The following is a 13,835-nucleotide window of genomic DNA, read 5'->3' on the forward strand; positions in this document are numbered from 1 at the left end:
AGTGAGCCGAGATCATGCCACTACACCACTCTGGTCTGGCAACAGACCATCTCAAAAAAAAAAAAAAAAAACACTTATCAGTGAAAAAAAAAAAAAATCAATCCAATTAGAATATGGGCAAAAGACATGAACAGGCATTTTGCCAAAGATGTAAATACAGATGGCACATAAGTACATAGGAAGATATTCAACATCATTAGCCACCAGAGAAATGCAAATTGAAACACAATGGGATATCACACATACATATCTGAATAGCTAAAAAATAAAAAATAAAAAGTGGCAACCACAAATACTAGCCAGATTGTAGAGAAACTGGGTCATTCATAGATTACAGACAGAAATGTAAAATGGTCAGCCACTCTGGAAAACAGTTTAGCAATTTCTTAAAAACTAAACATCTAATTACCATGCAATGCAATAAAAGCTAAAGGCATCTTTGGACATTTGTTCCAGAAAAACAAAAATATACCATCACATGAAAACTTGTACACAAATGTTCAAAGGAAATTGTTTGTGGCTATCAGAGAGCAAATGAGGGATTCTTATGGTGACGGAGCTGTTCTGTATCTAAACTGTGTTAATGTCAATATTGTTCTTGTGATCTATCATTTTACAAAATATTACTTTTCAGAAAACTGTTTATATGTAATCTTTTTATTATTTCTTACAACTGCTGTGAATCTATAATTGTCTCAATTAAAAAGTTTAATTGTGCTTATATTGTGGTCCTAAAACAACTTTTTTTTTTTTAATCAGGTGGCACTTTGTCACCCAGGCTGGAGCACAGTGGCATGATCTCAGCTCAGTGCAGCCTCGACCTCCCAGGTTCAAGTGGTATCCCATCTCAGCCTCCTGAGTAGCTGGGACTACAGGCGTGTACCACCATGACCAACTAGTTTTTGTGTCTTTTGCAGAGATGGGGTTTCACCATGTTGCCCAGGCTGGTCTCAAACTCCCGAGCTCAAGCAATCCACCTGCCTTGTCCTCCCAAAGTCCTAGGATTACAGGTGTGAGCCACCATGCCCAGCCTGAAAATCACACTTAATATTTAATTGTACTGTTTGCAGTACCACAATAAAAAATAATTTATGGATGTCATCAACATTTTCTTGTGTCTCTATCCTAAATATGACATTCATGTACATTTCAGATTTAACTTCTTTCTCATCCAATTAGTTGCCAAACTCTATTATTAATTTAATCTGTCCCTACTATATTCTTGATATATGTCTTTTGCAAATACTGCTGAACCATGCTTTACTTATATTTTTCCTGATCTGTTTTAATTGTCAATTAATTGTTCTACTAATGCCTTTCTTCCCTTTTACTTTTAATTATATTTATCAATGAAAATCTACCCAAACTCCCTAGAGGGTATATATATATTCTGGGCCATAAAAAATATCAACATAGACAAAGACCCAGCTAAGAGACAGTACTATAAGGTGTCATAAAGGCTATCTGACTTGTAACACTTCTATATCTGAAGGAGTGGAAACCTCTAAGTAAACAGAAACACACAACACAGTTGTCTCATTGTTTTGGGCAGAACAGCCATTATTTCTAGAGTTAATAGTATAGCATTAATCCTAGTGCAGTTCACGTATGTTTATTGCAGCATTATTCACAATAGCAAAGACTTGGAACCAACCCAAATGTCCAACAATGATAGACTGGATTAAGAAAATGTGGCACATATACACCATGGAATACTATGCAGCCATAAAAAATGATGAGTTCATGTCCTTTGTAGGGACATGGATGAAACTGGAAATCATCATTCTCAGTAAACTATCGCAAGAACAAAAAACCAAACACCGCATATTCTCACTCACAGGTGGGAATTGAACAATGAGAACACATGGACACAGGAAGGGGAACATCACACTTCGGGGACTGTTGTGGGGTGGGGGGAGGGGGGAGGGATAGCATTGGGAGATATACCTAATGCTAGATGACGAGTTAGTGGGTGCAGCGCACCAGCATGGCACATGTATACATATGTAACTTACCTGCACGTTGCGCACATGTACCATAGAGCCTAAAGTATAATAATAATAATAATAATAATAATAATAAAAATCCTAGTGCAGTTTATATTTACAGTGCTATTATGCATATAACATAAATATTCTGAGCTAAATAATAATTGCCTCTTCCCTCTGACCTCTGATATTGAATATACACATTCTCTGCTTCACTGGCCCATACTGTTGGTATCATCAAGCATGTTGATTTGGTAAAAGAGCTGGAAGCAGAGACAGTTTGATGTCAATTTGCTGTTAATGAAGAAAGTGTGAAGGCTAGACTGACCTCTACTTACCCAGGGTCCATTTTAATTTAGAAAAATGCAGTCAGGTTGGAATGGAAAGAAACAATATGACTTGTTAATTTCCATTTTCCTATCCTGGGTAGGGAATAAAGAGGTAAATGGAGCTGCTGGTTCATCACAAAGTGCCACTCTGCCTTACTCTGATGTGAAGGCATTGGATATTGAAATTTATAGCACTGTAGGCACTGCCCTCTGCTCTGGAAGAGGTCACCCTTATTGTGTTTTTATTATTGGATTGTTTTACATGTCCAGCCTGCTCAATTTGAGAAAACTCTGTATTCTCTTGAGAGGAGACTTGCATTACACATGGGCAGGCAGCCCAGAGCATTAATTGTATACATATCATTGTATTTCAAAAATAAATCTTTCTCATGTTTTTCCCTTGCTTTCTTGCTCTTGTGCCTTTTCCTTGCCCCTTGAATTAATTTTTCCCATAAACTCACAGAAGCCAGCTGAAATTACAGAGGCAGGTTAGGAACCTTACAATCTTAAATATTCCCTTCAGGTGTTCTGCTCACAAACCTGTCACAGATATTGTTCTTTGCCTGGGGGCACATGTTTCTTGCAGTCTCCAAGAGCACGCTATGTTTTGTAGGCACACAGAAACACACACTTCCTGTGTGCAGTACATGTAGTGATTAACAGACTCTGAAGTCAAAATCGTCTAGAATAAAAATTCTACTTCATCACTCGGCCAGCTTACCTAACATCATAACAGTCATACAAGCCTCCACTTTTCTCACCTGTAAATTCTAAAATGTCCCAGAGGGATGCGATACAGGTAAGATAATATAATGAATGTTAATAAATTATCACAGTGACTGGACCTACAGTATATGCTAGATATAATATTTTTAAAGATAATCTCAGGACTAGAACAGGCTTTAAGAATAATCTGTTTATAATATTCTTCTAAGCACTCTGATTTGAAATGTGGACATATGGATGAACTCAGAAAAAGCCAAGGATCCCTAATCTCTAGCTTCTCATTACCTATTCCAGTCTCCTTGTCTCACTATGTCTAATGTTAAAATCCATTTTGTAATATTACCACCAAATGCTGCTTTAAACGCTATTTACAAATCTCCACTGGAAGAAATTCTTCACCTGTTGAAGGAGGCTTGTCCATACTGAACAGTTTTGAGAATGCATCCTAATATCCAACCAAATCTGGACCGAGTATATTCCAGTCACTGATGCTAATTTTGCCACTGGGTTTAGAAAGAACAAATTTAATTTATCTTCCCATTTTACTGCTCTATGGAAATTTGAAAACACCTACCATAACCTCCCTAGACTTCTTTGCTTTAAGGTTATTGTATAATCAAAGCGTCAATCCATGAAACCCAACATTTTTTTATCTACCCAATCGAAATGCTCTTGCCAAATACTTCCTCATCTAGAGTCTCAGTTTTCTGCGTCCTTTCTGTTCTCTAACAAGTAATCCTCTTTGGAATTTTCCCTTTCCATGTTCTAATTACTCCTTTCCTTGGCAAGTAAAGACCTACATTAATTTGGGAGGGAATGGGGCATTCTTGTAGCTCTCTAGGCTGCTATAAAAGAATTTCCACATTTTTTCATCTATTTTCTATCTCCATAATCATAATGTAGGATACTAAAGACAAAGACCATTGCTATTAATATGAGAATCTAAGACTTTATAGTTGGAACTGGGTGGGAGTAAAAATCATTGAGAGAACACTCGGCTCAAATTCCTGTTGTCATAACCATTTTAAAGATTAGGCAGTTGAAGCACCAGGAGCTTAACTGACTTCCACAAATTCATGTAATCGTATTAGCCTCCGTCCTACTGTTCAAGGGCTCCTTATAACAAGATTTCCCATAAATTTGGTACAGATCTCTCAAGCCAGACCTAGATATTTTGTTATTTTACCTGAATAACTTTTGGGAGGTAATATTTACAACTCAGATTTTACATTAAAGTTATAGATTTCTGGCTTCTTTTAAAATGTAAGATTTCTGTATTTCTGGGTCAACATTCTCACTTTCCATGGAACTCAATGGTGCCTGCACCCATGTAGAAGGGATCATTCTCTCCACGTAACCTGGCTTGGCTTTGCATATATATACATTTACCATGTTGCTTTTGTATTGTATCACATAATCTTGTAAGCATTTTCATATATTCTTTTTTATTTGAGGCCATCATAACACTGTAATAACACATGTATATTTTAGCTATAGACAGATAAGATAACTGAGTCCTCTAATGTGTCAGGCAGGGTAGTATGGTGCAGAGATTTTAGAGTAAAAGTTCGTAATACATGTTAGCCATAAACATTTCTTGCAGAATAGGAGGTAGAAAAGCCAGGTCTTCTGGAATCTAATACAGGGCTCCTACCATGGTAAGGCTTGCCATGCCCACTTTGTCTCATGCACCTCTATTGACTTCCGTTTCTGGAACTGCTAAAAATGAAAGCCTTACAGAGCTGCTAATGAGCACTCTCTCATGGTCAAGCACTGGATGAGTTACTGAAACATCTCAACATGCTGCTCAACCCAGCTCACTCACATAAGTTCTGTATGGAAAACACGAAGAATGTCCTGTGTGCAAGGGGCTTCTGAATCATGCACTCAGGCTGGATCCTGAGTGGACTAAATATTTTTGCAACCTATTAAAACTGATGGATGTGTGTGTGTGTGAGTGTGAGTGTGTGTGTGTATCACACACACAATGGTATGATCAGAGTTCATACTTTACTTGGTAAATCACTGACCATAGGATTGCAATTGAGGTCCTTCTTCTATCTTGCAAAGAGCCTGACAAAAAACTAATTGATGACTCAAATGCCTGGCATTCTCCCTATGAATCATCAGAATTTTCCTGTGCCAAAACTCTAGGCCTCTCACTCATCCCCAAGTCAGACAGGTTCTGCAAACTTCACATTTGCAATGATTTTCTCTAATTTCTCTGGTTTGGGACTTTTTTTCCAATGTCTTATGGCAGATATTTGGCAGCTCTGTGGCCAAATGCAAAAATGGGAAACTGAGGCTAAGAGGCAGAAATGTTCTTATTCTTTGGAAGGGTGTTTTCTTGTGCCCAAGGAGACTTTTTAATAGAATTGGCTAAAGCATCCATAGAAGTATCACCTGGCTATCCTAAGGTTTATTGGTAAAAACAAATAAACAAGTGGTGATTTGGAACCAACCCAAAATGTATTAACTTGCAATATCTGGGGGTGTAACCCATGAATTTGCTTTTCTAATAAGCACCTCTAATTATAAAAACCTGAGCCCAGGGTCTCAAGAATTATGCTAAAAAGTTAAAAATTATAGAGTAATCAATTTAAGAAAGAAAATACAAAAATAATTTACAATACCCTAGAACTGAAAATCACAAGATAAAATTAGATTGAGATACTAGTTGCAAGATTTTGTGAACACATTTAAAAAATTACATTTTACCTTTGAAATCAGTAGTAAGATTTATGGTATAACAATTATATCTTAAAGCCATTAAAATAAATTTTTAAAATAATATGAGAGGTCACAATCTAATTGGCCTAATTCTTCATGTAACCACTAACAGGGGACAGATAGGGTAATAACTTCTCAAAATTTTTGTAGGCATTCATTCTTCTCTGGGTCTATGACAACAGACAAAAATGCATTGTCTATATTCATTCAAAGGGGAACTCAATTTTTTGTTCCTTTTGTATCTTGTGCCCCATTAAATTTCTCATTTTGCGATCCCTGAGATTATACAGACTCAGATATTGTTCGGATGCTTTGAGATTTGTAAGCAATAAGTATGGAAAACATAGCAGAATAAAATATAGAGAATGAATGTAGTTTCCTAAATCATGAGACAATGCCTAGTGTCCTCAGTCTATGCTGTCATATGGCCTCCTAGAGTTTTGTGTTTGGAAGGTAGCTGTTTCAGCTGCTTGTGCATAAAGGTGTGTATGTCTGTGTGTTTGTGCACCTTTTTACTTATGAATCACATGTAGATACAGTGAACATTAGACAAAAATTCCTTCTTTTTCTTCTAAAATTTTTATGGATACAGAAGAGTCATACCTATTTATGGGATACATGTGATAATTTTGATATTTTGTAAGTCACTGCTTAGGAAACAGCTGCACGATATTAAAAATACGGGGTAATTAGGTCCAGAATATTTTTAGTTAAAAAAAGGCAGTTGGGTATGTGGATATTGAAGGAAAATTGATGTTTGGTGGTTTTCCTAACCCTAACACTGTTTTTTTCTTGATAACCTCTCATTACAGACTCAATTTTATCATTAAAATTAATCATTTTGTCATGATTAAGCCATGGGATCTTTGAAAACACATTTGATAGATTGTATAGTGTCATCCAAATATAAGGTATTTGTCATAGTTTGTTCAGGCTGATATAAAATAAAATATCTTAAACTAGGTAACCTGTAAATAGCAAAAACTTATTCCTCAACGTTCTGGAGACTGGGAAGTTCAAGATCAAGGTGATGTTAATGTCTGTGAAGGCATGCCTCCTCATAGATGGCACCTTTTGGCTGTGCCCTCACACGGTGGAAGGGGCAAGATAGCTCTCTGGGACCTCCTTCAAAAAGGCACTAATCCCCTTCATGAGAGCTTCACCCTCATGACCTAATCACTTCTCAGAAGGCCCTGTCTCCTAATATTATCGTCTTGGGGGTTAATATTCCAATGTATGAATTTTGAGGAAATGCAAACATTTGGATTATAGCAGTATTAGTGTTGCCTTAGGAAGAGTTAGCCAATCAGTTTTTTGTTTTGTTTTGTTTTGTTTTTTTTGAGATGGAGTCTCGCCTTGTAACCCAGGCGGAGTGCAGTGGTGCGATCTCGGCTCACTGCGAGCTCCGCCTTCCAGATTCAGGCCATTCTCCTGCCTCAGCCTCCCAAGTAGGTGGGACTACAGGTGCCCACCACCACGCCCGGCTAATTTTTTTTGTATTTTTAGTAGAGACGGGGTTTCACCATGTTAGCCAGGATGGTCTCGATCTCCTGACCTCGCAATCTGCCCACCTCGGCCTCCCAAAGTGCTGGGGTTACAGGCGTGAGCCACCGCGCCTGGCCCCAATCAGTTTTTAATCATTTTTAGCCTTCTAATATAAATTTATTCTTCCCCAACTATTTGAGGTACAAATTCCTCTGAGAAAGAAAAGGTTTGAGGTAAAGTAGTTTCTATTTTAGGATAAAGAGTACAGGAGGACAGGTAGGCTTTTGGTGGTGATGAGAAGGAAGAGAGAGAACTATTCTTTTTCTTTTTTGATCTATTAATTCTGATGTCTGTGGTTACCAGACTAGAGCTGTCAGAAAAAAATAGGCAACTGTAATTGTCTTGAATTTTGGAGAAACATGGATTGAAGATGTAGTGCAGAAATTATTTATATTTGAATGGTAAGAGAAGCCAAGATATAACCACATAGAAGAGTATTGCATTTCTTCTTGATTACATGGCCAGTAAATGATAAATCCAAAACATAGAACCAAGTCCTCCTGCCTTAACTCAACACTCCTTTCTTTAAATTGACCTATCTTTCTGCATTAAAAATATTTGATCAGTACCCAACAACTACACAACATGCATAAAGCTTCATGAGCATAGAAAACAAGAAAAAGCATGAACCCTTGATAAGAGTGCAGGCACAGAGGCTATCTTTTATTACATATCAAGAATCCCTCTCTTATTGCTATGTCCTTCCCTCGTTTAGATCTCCATTGGGCCATCTTGTAGACCATTAGAGGCTTCATATAATCTAAAGCCCCAACTTTAGTCCCTTCATTCAAATTCATGATCAGCATATTCATGCCAGAATTGCCTTCCAAAGGTTTTTCTCCTATGGACTATGGATGATGTCTCCCTTTTACCCACAGGATAAAAATCTATTCAACTCTAACTGAAGCCTTCCTTGTCTGACATTCCACATTGGCCACTCTTACTTCTGTCTTCTTCCCAGGTTGAAGTCTCTGATGGACCCAAACTGACCTCTCCCATTTCACCACTCAAGATTCTGCATCAGTAGACATATATTCCAGGCTTATAAGCAAAATTGATTCCATTTTTCTATCCATCTAAATTGCATTTATTTAAAAGATTCACTTAAATGCCATGTCCCTTGAGAAAATGTCCCTTAGAATCACAGCCTGTGCTTAGCTCTGTATAACTACTTTCTACAATTTATCTAGTTCAGAATATGTTGTTAGATATTTTTTGAATATGTATTATTAGGGCAACCAGAGGATAAGAAGCTCTTCAAGATAAGATCTCTGCTTTATATATCTGTGTTTGACCAGTTATATGATTAAAACAAATATAGAAAATTAACAAGAACAATGACATAATTGAATATAAGTTTCATAGGTAATTAAAACAATAAGCATTTCTTGATGATCTGCTGTGTGATATCATAGGTAGTGTCTCAGGTTTAGGCATTGGGACACTTGGCCTAAAACCTAAAAATTGCTGGGAAGAGCAAACATTTCTGAGCATCAGCTTCATATTACCCATTAAGGCCACTTGTCCATAGTTATAGGAGAAATTGAGTAAGTGAAATAATTAAAACTTCTGTACTTTCTTACACGACATTCTGTTTGAGTCCAGAAGCCTGTAGGCCTGTTAAAAAGTTTATTTTCTTCAGCCATTCTACACTGTAGCTGGGGTCTTTAAGAAGCTTCTAATCTTAGCAAACATTCATTAAAATAAAAGGTCACCTGGAGACCCTGAAGAAGACCTCTGTCAGGAAGCCAATTAGCTTAAGTCCACCCCTGACTTTGTCTGCTCAGCAGTTATTCTCGGGCTATTTCTCTATTCCCTTTTTATTATTATAAGCTGTAATTAGTTACTATGCCATATAATTTCCATAGCCACAGGAAATATTTAACTGTAGCATCAGGGGCACCTGGGAAAATGATTAATTCTAGAGAAAGTGTAGTTTGGGTGACTAGAGCACATCAGGACAGAATCTCTTAATTGAGACAAGCCACCAATTTGAGGATCAAAGTAAAACTTCCTGCTATCATGCCATACCAAATACCCTCCCCCACGGCTGTGGGATCCAGCTGAGAACAGCATGAGCTCCTGAAAGAAGTCCCAGAGCCACATCTGGTTTTGAGGTTGTAACCAGACTGTGATCTTGGTTCTGAAAGGAATTCAATCATCTTCTCTCCACCAAATAATAGAACGCATTTCAGAATCTTATTCAAATTATGACACATAAAACCCAACTTTGGTCAAATGATGAAGTTTGACCTAATTTGACATCTCAGTCTCAGTACCCATCAGAGACACGCACTCTCTCTCTCTCATTCTCTCTCTCTCCTCATCCTACACCTGCTCTTAGCCCTTCCATATATTCCAAAATGTCAATGACTAAGTTACTTCTTCTCTGTGTGTGTGTGTGTATATATATATATATATATCTTGCTATTCATCTCTACTTTTTATTGAATCTCCATTATTTTAGTATGCAGCAGAGTGCTTTAAAAATATTTAGATCAAACTACAAAAGGCTACTGCCCTCAAGAAGTATTCAGGTGAGTAGGAGGAAGGTAAAGCCAATATTTGTGACTTATTTCTATGCAATGGATGAGGCAGTTTGTGTGCCTTATGTTGTTTAACAGATGACATGAAGTCAGTGTTAGTATTTCCATTTATAAAATAAGAACACTGAGATTTGGAGGGGTTAAAACACATATTGAAAATTCATAGATGTATCAATGTTTGAGCTTCAGTTTCACTCCAGGGGGGCCTGTCTCCAAAATCTATGTTCATTTTTACTGCAATGATTGTTTATAATAAACTGCAACACAGGATAGAAAAGGACACATAGAGAGATGAGATTTCAAACTAGAAATTATCCAGATGCTGCCTTTGATTGAAACTTTCTTCCTGTGCCTAGCATAGAATCTAGAATAAAATTGAAAATAAATAAATAAATAAATAAATAAACAAATATATGTGTGTGTGAAGAAAATATACAGGGGAAGAAGTGCTTTGTGTCCAGAACACAGATCAACTAAAATCATGCATTCCAGGGGCCATAGGCATGCAAGGCCCTGAAGATTAGTAACTGGCCCCGAAGATTTCCTACCAGGTTAATTCCCAGATACATAGAGTTTCTCTCACTTGAGGAAGTCTCCTCATGTATGGACATGATGTGTATGAATAAAGAAAATTACCCACCACATTTGTGGACCACACAAATCATAATGGTGGGTCAGGCTCAGGTAGAAAGAACATACCCACAGGTCTGTGCAGGAGGGTGCCTGACAGAGTTTAAAGAAGGGAAAGATACAGATTGGAAGGGAAGAGCGGGGGACATTTTACATATACAAAATAGGACAGTTTAAATAAAATTATATAAGTAACAATGTATGTCTCTCTTTACCTACAAAGAATTTGAACCCATTAGAGTTGTAGTAGATTCTGCTCAATACCACATTTTTTAAATAACTATATCCCATATTATTTTCTTGAATGGGTATATTATTCAGATTCCAGCTCTTTTGCCTCGTAAGTTAGTTATTATTTGCCTCACTAATTTACTTTTGATGTTACAACTTAGTTTTGCAGTTAAGAGATGTGGATTTTGAAATAAATTTAAACATTTAAACAAAATTATGTGAGATTTTGTTCACAATTTGTCTCTTGTTCACAATTTGTTCACAATTTGTCTCTCCAGTCATTCTTAACTTCTTTTTATCTCCAAAACCTTGAATCTCTCTCATAGCACAGTGTCTTTATGCATGACTTTGTCTCTCAATGGCATGTTTTATCTACAGTTTTTCCCAGCTAAGTCACTCAGACCTTCATGCTGGAAAGCATCTATGATTCTCTGGAGCAAGGCCGTCTTAGATGCTGCTTGTCTGTGCTCCTCCTGGGTATGTATATATGTGTGCATGCTACACTCATTGGTTTCTCTGCCTCAGACTATTTTCAGATGGAGTGCTTCCATACAGTGACCCGTGCTTTACCATCCCTTAAGAAGAATAATTTTTCTAATAGTTTCAAATAAGATATTTTTGAAGAGAAAGGGGTGTGTGTGTGTGTGTGTGTGTGTATGTAGAGGTCCCCACGGGGACATTTATTTGCTTTTATCAAGGAAAGAGAAAGGCCAATTAAAGGTGATTGGATACATTGATTGCCAATAACCTTGGAAATATTAAACTTGACAACCCTTCTATCTACCCTAAGGTGGATATCAACATCCACCACCAAAGAATAGGGCTGCCCTCCTGCACAGAGCAGAGAATTTGGTTGTGTTTGTTTCTGGTGTGTGGGTGTGGGTGGGTGTGTGTGTGTGTGTGTGTGTGTGTGTGTGTTTTCTTTGGTTTAGTTTGATTTGGTAAGGAAAGGGATCTTTACTGAAGTATTGGGGTTGGGAGAAAATAAATTAAATCTTACACTTCTTTTTGATGGATAAGGCAGTTCCAAGAAAAGAACTAGTCCTTCCTGAGCCACTGTGTCCTAGAAATTGTGCCAGAAACATCATGCATATTATCTCATTTAATGATCTCTACAACCCTGGGCTCTCACGGTCTCAATTTTATGGATGAGTAAACAATCTTACAAAGACTATACAACCTGCTAGAGTCACCCAGTTGGTTAAAAGTGGTCAGAGGATTTGAACCTTGGTCTCTGGCAGTCCAAAGCCCTTGCTTACTAGAACATGGGGGTTACTATCTTTGTCTTCTATTTCAGTTACAGCTAAAGTTATACTTAGAAATTTTGGGTGTTTTTATTTGGTACTTAGGCCTCATTCTCTTTTCTGCCAGTTAATCATAAGACATCTTCTTTTTAAAAACATTGTGCAGAAATGACTTAGTTTCTGGCAATAGAGCCTTATTTCCAGGAGTCACATTACCTTTCAGGTGAAGCAGCAGAACAAATTACAGGAATTAAGGAGCATAGTTCTTACCTTTCCAAAGAAGATGCATATTAGAAATGATGGAAGTAGCCAGACACTATTCTATCACTAACGGTAAAGTATGAATTTGAAGAATTATTTTTGTGATGTTGCCTATTTGTGTGAATTACTGACCAGTATGCGAATTCTCTAGCAAATAGAGTAAGGATAAACATAGTGAGGTTTGACCTCACAGGGCAAAAACAGACATGGTGATTTAAAGTTCTAATAAAAATAAATCAACTTGGGCTAGATTCTCAAGAGAAAATTTATGTGAGTGAGTGGAGACATAGCTGATGGAAGATCTCCTCCTCCTGGCTCATATTCTAATTTCCATTTCTGATTTTGGCCCTTAGACTAACATAAAAAACTGGCAAAAGAGAAATGAAATTATACATTATAATTATATAGACAAATGACATTTACAAAATGTTTACCTGCAGTGAAATTGTGTTTGAAATTATCTAATAAGAAAGAGAAATAAATAAAGCACTCCCCTATTTCCAGATCCCCTCTATACCAACGTGATAGCACAGTTTATTGGATGGTTCCATTATCAGAAATGAACATGGGCCTTCAATGTCTTGCCTACTTGTTTTTGTGTTCTCAAAAAGATAATCTTCTAAATGTGATTATGAAAGATAATTGCAACAACAATTGTCCCATGGTGTGTGTAAATTCAGTTTTATCTGCCATCGAACCTACCAGTCACTGTTTAAAAATACCAACAGCAGCTACCAAATAGAATCATTGCAGAGATTAAATGAGACAGCGTATGCAAAACGCGAAGTCAGTATTTGAATAAGTTAGTATCAGTACTCAGGAGTCTGAAAGAGCAGTTTATGAACTGGTAACTGTCCCTACCTGGCTATTTTACATCTTTATCTCAATTAGTGACATTATATAACAGCAAATGATTTGGGGATGTTTTGTAACCAAGAACAATTACTTCATTTCTTTAAGCCTGTTTCCTCATTTATAAAGCACCTGGTTCCTAAGGCAGCTCTGGAGATTTTTTAAAAAGATAATACATATAAACAACTCAGAATAGCACCTGCTTATAAATGCTTAATAAATGTTAAGTACTGTTACCAAGACTGAGGATTTTCAAAGTCATCCGAACAGATTCCCTTAAGTATGTCATCAGCTTTAGTTCCCGTGATTTAAGGCTAGCCTGGTTGCAAGTTCCAGATCCCTCGCATTAGGCTCCATGACATATGAGATCTACAATAGGTTTTTGAATCATGTTTGTCCTTAGACATATTTTTAAAGAGGCAGGGTTGGAAAATGGACAGCACAGCCAATGCCACCATTCTTTTCCTTGTTCATGGCATCATCAACACTCTTTATGAGCCCGGCCCACATCTTAGATCCCTGCTCAGCACATAGAGTACCCTGATGTGAGCAAATGAGAGGAAGTCGATGATACTACTCCCATGGAAACTCATTCTGATGCTATTCTTCTGAATCACAGATCAGGGAGGGAGGTAAATTTTGTAAGAGAAACGGAGTGAAGATAGGCAAGAAAATAAGCACAACAACAACAACAACAAAAAAAACGGCTAATATTTCTTCAAGCATCTTCTAAGTCCTTTTCATCAGGAATAG

This window comes from Pongo abelii, chromosome 8, assembly GCF_028885655.2.
Source record: "Pongo abelii isolate AG06213 chromosome 8, NHGRI_mPonAbe1-v2.0_pri, whole genome shotgun sequence".
Taxonomy (NCBI): domain Eukaryota; kingdom Metazoa; phylum Chordata; class Mammalia; order Primates; family Hominidae; genus Pongo; species Pongo abelii.